At 35.8% G+C, this 10,853-nt stretch overlaps 1 long non-coding RNA gene across 1 annotated transcript; it reads right to left on the bottom strand.

The window, feature by feature from the left end:
- Positions 1 to 3,353: 3,353 nt before the first annotated feature.
- Positions 3,354 to 4,682, bottom strand: LOC110130884 (uncharacterized). Its single transcript, XR_002312005.2, has 2 exons — positions 4,638 to 4,682; positions 3,354 to 3,569 (listed from the first exon to the last, which is right to left on the bottom strand). It is a non-coding gene; the product is annotated as an uncharacterized lncRNA (long non-coding RNA).
- Between the last annotated feature and the right edge of the window lie 6,171 nt (positions 4,683 to 10,853).

Here is a 10,853-nt window from a genome sequence, read left to right as displayed (position 1 = left end):
ATAAAAACTCCCTGACTGACGTTGAAAATATACCTCAATCCACATGCATACACACATGTGTACACGCACACACATGCACACATACACACACACACAGAGACCCTCAGCAAAGGGCAGAAGATTAACTAGTTGAAGTCCTTGAAGGAAATCACTAATTTCCAACTTATCACTAAGCTACCCAGAGACTTTGGTGGCCACATACAGTAAAATATATAAACCTTACAGAATTAGTTTGGAAAGTCATTTAGCAAACAGCAGTAGCAACAACAGTAAATCCTTGGATTTCTAGATTTCCACAGTTGCTTTATTACATTATCTTAAATGTCCATTTTCAACATAAAAATTATAACACACACAAAGCAACATGAAGTTATGGCTCATACACAGGAAAAAAGTGGAAACACAGACACTGAATTGCCTAGACAAAGATTTAAATCAGCTATTGTATGTATGTTTAAAGAACTAAAGGACTAATACTAAAGGATTACAGAAAAGTATGAGAAAGATGTTTTCTCAAATAGAGAATATTAATAAAGAAGTAGAAATTATAAAAAATAAACCAAAAGTTTATTCTGGAATTGAAAAGTATAATAACTGAAATGAAAATTCCACCAGAAAGGCTCAAATTTGGTGTCAAATTTGAACTGATAGAAGAAAAAGAATCAGAGATGAATCAGTGGACTTGAAGGTAAATAGATTGAGATTATCCAGCCTAAACAACAGAGAGGATGAGAGAATGAAAAAAATAAAAATAAACAGAACCTCAGAGACCTATGTGACGACATCAATTTCACCAAGATAAATAAAAGGGCAGCCCAAGAAGGAAAGGAGACAGAGGAAGAAGCAGGAGGAATATTTGAGCAAATGATTGTTAAAAACTTTCCAAATTTGATGTAAAACAATCTGCACATTCAAAAAACTCAGTAAATCCCAAATATAATAAATTCAAAGATATCAAAGTCTAGACAAATCATTGTCAAACTTTAGAAAAACAGAAATAAAGAATCTTGAAAAAGAAAAACAAGAGAAATGTGACTCAACATTTACAAAATATTCTCAATAACTATTACATTCTGACCACTAATCGGAAGCTAATAAGGCCAGAAGGCAGTGTGAGAATATTTTCAAAGTGTTGTAAGAAAAAGACATTCAACCAAGAATTTTACATCCAGTTAAACTATACTTCTAAAATGAAGAGAAAATGAAGACATTACAAAATAAACAAAGTCCAAAAAATATTAAAGGTAGACCTTCAAGCTGAAATTAAAGAACACTAGACAATAGTTGAATCCACATGAAGAAGTAAAAGTACCAGTAATGAAGAATATATGGTTCAATAAAGATTATATACATGTATTTTTTGTGATTCTTTTTTTTCTTCTATTTGATTTAAAAAGTAACTGTATAAACAACAATCATATAAATGTATTGATGGGCTTATAATCCTTAAAGATGTAATTTGTATGACAATAGTAACACAATGGAGAGGGAGGAAACAGAGCAATATTGGAGCAAGATTTCTGCATACTATTGAAATTGTTACTCTTAATACAAATAGATGGTTTTAAAACTTATATGCTAACAATAATCCCAAGGAGACCACTAAGAAAATAACAAATACTATATATGCATATGGGAGACCCAGGTTCAGTCCCTGGGTTGGGAAGATCCCCTGGAGAAGGGAATGGCTACCCACTCCAGTATTCTAGCCTGGAGAATTCCATAGACAAAGGATCCTGACGGGCAACAGATCATGGGGTCACAAAGAGTCAGACACAACTGAGCAAATAACACTTCCACTTCACTTTTTATGCTATATATAGTATACATGTGTACACTCACAATAGGGAATTAAAATTTTATGTAAGACTCTACCAGTTTAACATAAAAGCAGGTGATTATTATTAAATTTCATTCAACTTTTTTGCTTAATGTGGAAAAATTTAACCACTGAGTTCTTATTTATCAAGATGACCATAAAATTCATCATTGAAATCAAAGTAGCTTTAAGATTGACAGAGGATATTATTAATAATTATGTAAGGACAAAAGGCATAAACAGGAACTGTCTCTGGCTAAGTAGTATGTAAGATCACCCTACTTTCTACTTTTAAGAGAAATGTTTAAGTATTTTAAAAAATCAGTTTAATTGTCCTGTATCAAACATCATTTGATATTCATGTTTGACTACTAACCTATAAAGCAAATCGGACGCTATTTTAACATTCTAGCAATCTGGTTATGAGAAATTACTTTTAGTTATTTAAATATGGCTACTACCACCAAATAAATATTTTGCTTGGTGTTTTACTGGTTATAGATCAGTCTGAGAAAATACTTTTCTAAGTTTTCATCATACAGGTCTTGCGATAGATATAGCTAAACTTACCCCTAAGTAAGACTGCTATTGTAATCTGCTGTTTTCAACTTGTTTACTGCTAATATAAAGGTATAGAATTGATTTTTGTATATTGACCTTCTTATTCTACAACCATAATGAATTCACTTACTTATTCTGGTAGTTTTTAATGGATTCATTTTACCCTGTCATACAAGGCTAAAATTTTAAAATATTAATGCTTGCTACTGGTAGGATATATCCAGTAGAAAAATGGTATTTTAAGAAGCAAATTATTAACACCTTTTCGGAAAGCATTTTGATAGAATCTATTAAAATGTAAAATAAAATATACATATATTTTTAGCTCAGCAACCTCAAAGATATACAAAGATATGTAAAAAGATGTTAATTACAGCTCTCATTTATAATGACAGGAAATTAAGTAGATGTAACCAGTAGGTGAGTGATTAAGTGGTGGCATGTCCACCTCTTTCTTAAAAATTTTAAGCTAGCTTAAGTGAGTTTCTCAGACAAATGGGGAAAACCTATTTCATCAAAGGACTGCATAATACTCCAGTAATATTTCATTTCCACATCCCATTATGTATTTACTGAAAACTTTTCAAGATCTATTACTATTCAGTGAAATGTTTTTATTCTTTCTGAAACCTTGCCTTGCTGTGAGAAGATATATTCACAAGTATTTATTTCTTTTGAGTTTGCATAATAGACATGCAATTTTTTATTCAATTGCCACTGAATATTCCCATAAACTTATTCAATAGAACTTACTCAAATACAGGAATATGTTTTGACCTGTTGTTAACTTAAAAACAAACTCGTATTTATCACTCCTCCATCATTAATTACTTAAAAAGGAAACAAAGCAAAGAAAATTTGATTCTGATAGATGATATACCATGATTTCCACATACCTCCTTGTACCACATTCGTTTATGCACACTTATAGTGTTCCCATGCAATCTGAATTAATTCATCATATCACTGTGTATCATATTAAATGCCAATTTTTATTGCTCCATAGACTTTATTGCCTTTTGAAGAAATAAATACTTTCCAAATAAAAATAAAAGAAGTGAAGTTAAGAGGTGTTATGGTCAGGTCTTCTGCAAGGTCATCAACAGCAGAACATGGTTATCTTCCCAAGGCTTGTCATATGAGTGACTGATTTACAGCAGGTTCTTGGAACAACTACTATCTGCACAACCTAGCAGAGAAAATAAAACAAAAGACATGAAGAAACTCAAAAATAAGCCATTTTTGCAAAGTCATTAACTGCAGAGAATATGGTGTGTGCTCTTATGAAGAAATTATTTGAAACACGCAGTGAAGGGGGGAAGCCAGAATCAGCAGCAAATATTTCAAACGGGGGCTGAGAGAATGGGGTCACACAGAATGAATTGGGGAAAACAGGCTGACTGTTTCTTTTTCTGTGTTTTAAAGATCTATAATTATAATGAAATCCCTTTGCTTTTTTCTTTACCTAATATCCCCTTGCCTGAAATGTCATTATTCTGCTATAGTATCCTGAATTTCTCCAGTTAAACTCAGCTCTCAGAAATATTATACTTCCTCATCTTTTGCCACAAACCAAAGAATTCATATAAGGATAAACTGAAAATTAATGCTAAGTACATTTTTTAGAGATAAATAATGTGGTCAGAAATCCCAGACTACAACATACTCTTATAAGAGCTCAAAATTGTTAGAACTATCTGTGTGGCTAATAGTCAAGGAAACTTCAGTCTAAACACCAAAAATATTATCTTGGTTCCTGCTATGAAGGAAATATACAGTAATAATTTATTGAGTGTTTTCTATCTTTTTATTAGTATAGTCAACTAATTTCAATAAATATAATGGCTCAGAATGAATATTTCCTTCAATATTTTGCAGATTTTATTTATAGCTGTTCAACCTTTCATTTATTCAGAGGGAAGATCCTAAATAAATATTTACTGAAAATCAATACTTTTTATCTATGATGTAACAATCATGAAAACATCCTAATTAGAAGAAGTATTTATAGTACTTGTCAAATTAGGAAACTACAGTTTAATGAAGAGTGGTAAAAATAAGTGAATGAATAAGTTGATGGATAGATAGATAGACAACAGTATCTGAAATTCAACCTTCACTCTAACCAGCCTTCTGAGAGTAGAATGCATGCTGCAAATTTAAAGCATGGTCTCCAAAAACAAGACCAAAATTAATGAAAACTCTTGTAAACTTAGTGGAGATAATACAATCATCAAAATAAGAGAAGTAAAATCACCTTAACTCAAGTGAGGTGAAAGTCACTCAGTCGTGTCCAACTCTTTGTGACCTCATGGACTATACAATCTATGGAATTCTCCAGTCCAGAATACTGGAGTGGGTAGCCTTTCCTTTCTCCAGGAGATCTTCCCAACCTGGAGATCAAACCTAGGTCTCCTGCATTGCAGACAGATTCTTTGCCAGCTGAGCCACAAAGGAAACCCAAGAATACTGGAGTGGATAGGCTATCCCTTCTTCAGCAGATCTTCCCAACCCAGGAATCGAACGTGGGTCTTCTGCATTGCAGGTGGATTCTTTTTCAACTGAGGTATCAGGGAAGCCCCAACTCAAATATGCCTTTTACTAAAAAAATTTTTTTTTTTAATTTTATCTTTTGCCTTATTAAACTCTGGGCTCCCTGTGGTCCAACTGGTAAAGAATCTGCCTTCAATGCTGGAGACCTGGGTTCAATCCCTGGGTTGGGAAGATCCCTTGGAGAAGGGAAAGGCTACCCACGACATTATTCTGGCCTGGAGAATTCCATGAACGTACAGTACATGGTATCGCAAAGAGTCAGACACAACTGAGCAACTTTCACTTTCACTTACTATAACTCAAAATATAACGAGCCACATATAAACAAAACATGAGACAGTAAGTGATCAAATGCCTTTTTTGTGACCCTTTTATTTTGTACTGGGATACAGCCAATTAACAATGTTGGGATAGTTTCAGGTGAACTGTGATAAAAACTCTATGTAGGAAATATTTAGCCAAGAAAACCCTAAGAAAGAATAAGAATCTATGTGATGGACTTTGGGTTGTCAAAGCGAAAATTGTCCAGGATAAATAAGAGGTGGAGCATGATGTTTACAATCCAGTTTTTAAAACTGTGACATTGGTATATATTTTTCACAAACAGATTAAGCCAGGCTTTAAAATTACTTCCAGTTAAACTCTTGGCTTAGGCCTGGGGCTTAATTTCAGTAGATCTGCTTTATTCTTCCTTGGGACCTTCAGGGGAGCTTAGCACGTACCCAGAGGAGGGTGTCTGGGGTGATTTGTCCCTGGCTCACCTCTTGCCGAAGTTACCCATAACTACAGACAGACAGACGGAAGTGGTGCCGCGCACTGACTCTAAGGACGGCCTGATCAAAGTCACCTAATTCAGCCTGATGCCTTAATGTGTCCTGCGTATGCAATCATACGGTAGAAAGACAACTTCAGCTGCTTTCACTTTACTTTCGCAGAGGTAGTTCACCTAATGCATTTTCTCTTTTTTGTTATGTAACAATTTCCTCCAGGTTGGCTGGGTTCTAAATATATTTTGATTTTGGTAAAGTTTCTGAACTTTGTGTTTCTATATTACAAACCTTGTGTCTGTTACTACTACTGTGGTTCTACACTCTGGACTTGAATGTCTCAAGGATAATCACAGTAAGTCAATATCAGGGACTCTGTTTAAAATATTTCATCAGTAGGAACCCAGAGCAGGTAACTTTCACTTGAACATCCTAGACTCTCAGAAATCCTTAAAGATCTTTATATTTAAAAGATCTTTTTTTAAATGTTATCTATTTTTACTTAATTTCAGCAGCATTTGAAAGCAGATAAGAAGTTTAATATGAATCCTATCACTTGAATAGTATGGTTACTTCAATGCTAAGACTAGAAAAAAAATTAGTCTGATATTTGGAGACAGAACTAAATAATTTATTCAAAATTCTTATGCATGAAGACTAGAGTATGGGAGAAAAAAGAAATAAAGGCAGTTTGAGCATAGTAGAAAGTGCGTAGGCTTTAGAGCCACACATAGACATGAAACCCTAGGTAAGAGCATCTATATATAGAATATATATGTATATAATATATTCTATATATATTATAATTATATTTTGCTTCTTTCAGCAAAAAGTTATGACATTCCACATGCAATTGCATTCCACACTTAAGTTCCACTGCGTTAATATGGTAATGATTATGGGGTTCTGTGTGTGTGTGTGTATGTGTGTGTGTCTGTGACTGTTCTTCCTTAAGGGAATTTTACCTCCATAAGCCATATGGCAAAGGGACAAGACAGAACATGTGTCACCGTGCTCATGGAAACAAGCAGCCAGACATGAAAACAGACTGCGTCACAACAACTCAAGAAGCTGGCAGTTTTTGGACTTCTAAAGTAGAATAATTTTTTTTTTTTTTTAACTAGGCAAACCACAGCTACTTGTGTGGTTGGTGTGTACCTAAAGGCCATGCCTCTCCTATCATATGATCTCACCCAGAGCTGGGGTGCTTCCAGCGAGCAGGTGCCAACGGTCCCTGAAAGCCAGTTTTTAAAAGAGACCAAAGAAGGGTCAGAAAGACACTTCCAGCTGTCATCCCAGAGTGACACACTTTTAAAATCAAAAGAAATCCAGGTTTCCCAGGAAACTGGTATCAAGGTTGAACAGAAATTCCAGTACACAAACAGGCAGTTTATCCACCATTCATCTTTATTGAGCACCTCCTGTGAACTATGCACCTTCCCATCTTTGTCTGTTTAAATCCCACTGTTTCTTTCAATCTCAGTGAAATCATCATTCAGTAAGGGCTTTCCTTCTTTCCCTGAAGAGGTCAAATCCTCCTTTTATACATGCTGGAAATGCTATTTATCCCACCTTCACAGCTCTTACCACAGCTGAATTTTACATTTACATTCTCTTGGGCTGACATCAATTTCTTCCAACAGTTGTAAAACCATGAGAGCAAGGGACTGTCCCTGACTTGAGTCACCTCCACAGAGTGTAACAGGCACTCAATATAAATTTGCTAACAGTTGCAGATTTTTCTGTTGCCTGTAGTCTTGCACACTCTTAAGGTAATAGCTCAGCTGACCTGGCGTGGGGTCAGTATGGGATAATGCAAGTAAAAATTGAGTAACACTGTGTGTTTCTTCCTTTGGGAGACAGAAATCACCCACACCAGTGGTGAGCTAATAAGCCAGCTCCAAATAAGTAAATCAACAAACAAACCTGATTTGCATTGTTTGCCAATTTCCACAATATAAAGAATCCTACCATATCCAGTTTCAGGTTACCAACATGAAGTCATAGAAGCTGAGTTGGGAAGAAATGAACACAAGCAGTTCTCATGAGCCAGTTTGAACCAGCACCAGTCTACTTCTGCCTCACACCCAAGGACACTCTTGATACTCTTAAATATCACACTGTTGCTTTGGTTTATTGCATCTATAGAGGAAAGAGCAACCTACAACCTTTTGTCCTCTGGTAGCATGCAATTAGAGAGCTCATGAAATACAGTCACAAGCAAATGATCCACCAAGAAAAGTCAACACCGTTGGGAATGAATGTTGATTTTTTTTCTTTTGAACTTTTTATTTTGTATTGGGGTATAGCCAATTAACAGTGTTGTGATAGTTTCAGGTGAACAATGAAGGGACTCAGCCATACATATACCCGTATTCATTCTCCCCCAAACCCCTCTCCCATCCAGGCTGCCACATTAACGTTGAGCAGAGTTCAATGTGCTATACAATAGGTCCTTGATTTTTATCCATTTGAAATATAGCAATGTGTATATAACTATCCCAAACTCCCTAACTACCCCTTCCCCCCATCCCCGGTAACCATAAATTAATTTTCTAGGTCTATGAGTCTCTTTCTGTTTTGTAAGTAAGTTCATTTGTATCATTTCTTTTTAGATTCCTCATACAAGGGATGTCATACACAATTTCTCCTTCTCCATCTGACTTACTTCACTCAGTATGACCTTCATACACAGTGCTGTTGCAAATGGCATTATTTCATTCTTTTTTATACAGTTTGATTTATTTGTTTTTGGCTGTGCTGGGTCTTTGTTGCTTTATGGGCTTTTCTCTAGTTGCAGCAAGCAGGGGCTCCTCTAGTTGCAGTGCATGGGCTTCTCACTGCCGTGGCTTCTTTTGTTTCGGAGCACAGGCTCCAGGGCACACAGGCTTCAGTAGTTGCAGAACATGGGCTCAGTAGTTGTGGGTCCCAGGCTCTAGAGCACAGTTTCAATAGTGTGGCACATGGATTTAGTTACTCCACAGCATGAGGTATCTTCCTGGATCTGTGTCTTCTGAATTGGCAGGCAGATGCTTTATCACTGAGTCCCCAGTGAAGTCCTATCTCATTCTTCTAAATGGCTGGGTAATTAGAATGCTAATTTTTTAATCTGCATAGGATTGCAATTATAGTTAGGATCCTGTGTGATGGATATGGATTCACATTTAAACTCTGGGGACATGGTGACTTGGGAACATGGATTCTTCGTTTAGAATGTTACTAATCTGATACAAGCAAAGTACTGTTTCCTCTATAAACAGGCTTTGTTAGGGCCCCAATAAATGGGAACAGAAGTATTGAAAGAGAAATTGGAAATTTACATAAATGGATTCTCTTTTTCACACTCCTTATTTATTTATGCACAGTTGAACCAGCTAATTCTTCTTAGATTTTGGCAGCGCCTAATATTTTAATTTTCAGTCACATATTTATGCTAACATTTATTGAGCAATCACATGTGTTGAGAAAATCTATAAGGATTTAGATCCAAGTTATGGTTCATTTTAATTGCTTGCAGTCCTCACACAAATATGACTGAAAATTGACATTGATTTTTGCTAAACAGAAGTCCAGGAGCCAATTATCTATGTAACTATTGCTTTCTTAAAAGCAGTTGCCTTGCCTATGTATCATGATATTTCTAAAATCTACCAGAGCCATTGGAGCTTTCAATAGCCTCCACATTAGCAGGATTGGAGGAGGATTGATTGCTGTAGTCAGTATCATGTAGAACTAAGTCCAGACTGCTAGGAACAAATAAAGCCTAGCTCACAGTAATGGGATATATGCCTCCTGGACAAACTCAGGATTAGATGCGATATGCTGACACATGTTGAAGCCTCTAGCACAGTTTTGGCACAGGTAGGTACTGTGCCATTACTGTGTTAATTAAATCTTCCATTTAATTAACTATAAACCTAAATATATGAAACAAGACCTCTGTAAAAGATTTTAAGGTTGAGAACATATTTTATAACAGGCACAACATTGAAGCACTAAAGGGGGCGATATGACAATAGAGTCTTTGATGTTGATAGAAAGTCAAACTGGAAAATATTCATCCTTCAGAAGCTGAAATCCACCCACACTGGAAATTGTCACTAACGTACTCTTGCCCAGGAATAACACATATTCTGACCAATAAAGCTTGTCTTGTTCTTTCACTCTTAAATAGAAAGAGGGCAAGAAACAAAGAGAGGACAACTTTCAATTCTAACAAAGCCTGTTTGATATACATTTGGAACTTAACAGCGCAAGAAATACTGAACTAATTTAGACCCTAAAACAGTGAGAATTTACATGGCTCAGACTTTACACAGTCTAGAAAATCATTACTCTTCTGATATCCTAAAGCTCTACGAGGACCATCTCTTGGCATTGCATTATTTTATATCCATTCTGATGGATTAGACAACCTCCCTTTCACCTAGTTGTATTGCTTGACTTGTGATAAAGTCTCCTGGACATATCTCAATAATAAAGCGTAATATGGTTGCATATTCCTTGTGATAATTTCCTCTTTGGGGTCCTTTTAAATACTGGTTGTTGCTTTGCAAGAAAATATGAAGCTCCCTCATTTCTCAAAAGACAAATTTTTGCTTTACCCAAAGTGATAAGCAGAATAATGACCTTCGTGGACATCCAAGTCCTAATTCCTGGAAGCTGTGAGTATATTAGATTACATGGGAACAAAGGGGACTCTACAGATGTAAAGATTAAGAAGTAAAAATGTAAAGATTAAGGGTAAGGACCTTGAGATGGGGAGATTATCCTGGATCATCTAGGCAGATCTGATGAAGTCACATGAGTCTTTAAAAGCAGAGATTTCCTAGCTAAGGTCAGTCTCAGAGGGAGATGTGGATATAGAAGTGTAAGAGAGGTGTGATTTGAGGAGTTAACCTGCTGTTGCTGGCGTTGAAGATGGAGGAGGAGATCCAGGAGCCAAGGAAAGCAAGCAGTCCAGGGGACCCGGAAATAGATTCTCTCCTAGTAGAGCTTCCAGAAAGGAATGCAGCCCAACCAACACCTTCATTTCAGCCCGGTGAAACCTGTGTCAGACTTCCAGAACCATAAGATAATAAACATCTATTGTTTTAAGTTACAAAATTTGTGTAAATTTGTTATAGAAGTAATAGAAAACTAATATGAAAAGT

This window comes from Odocoileus virginianus, chromosome 34 (assembly GCF_023699985.2).
Source record: "Odocoileus virginianus isolate 20LAN1187 ecotype Illinois chromosome 34, Ovbor_1.2, whole genome shotgun sequence".
NCBI classification, from domain to species: Eukaryota; Metazoa; Chordata; class Mammalia; order Artiodactyla; family Cervidae; genus Odocoileus; species Odocoileus virginianus.
This window is presented reverse-complemented; position numbering and strand designations above follow the sequence as displayed.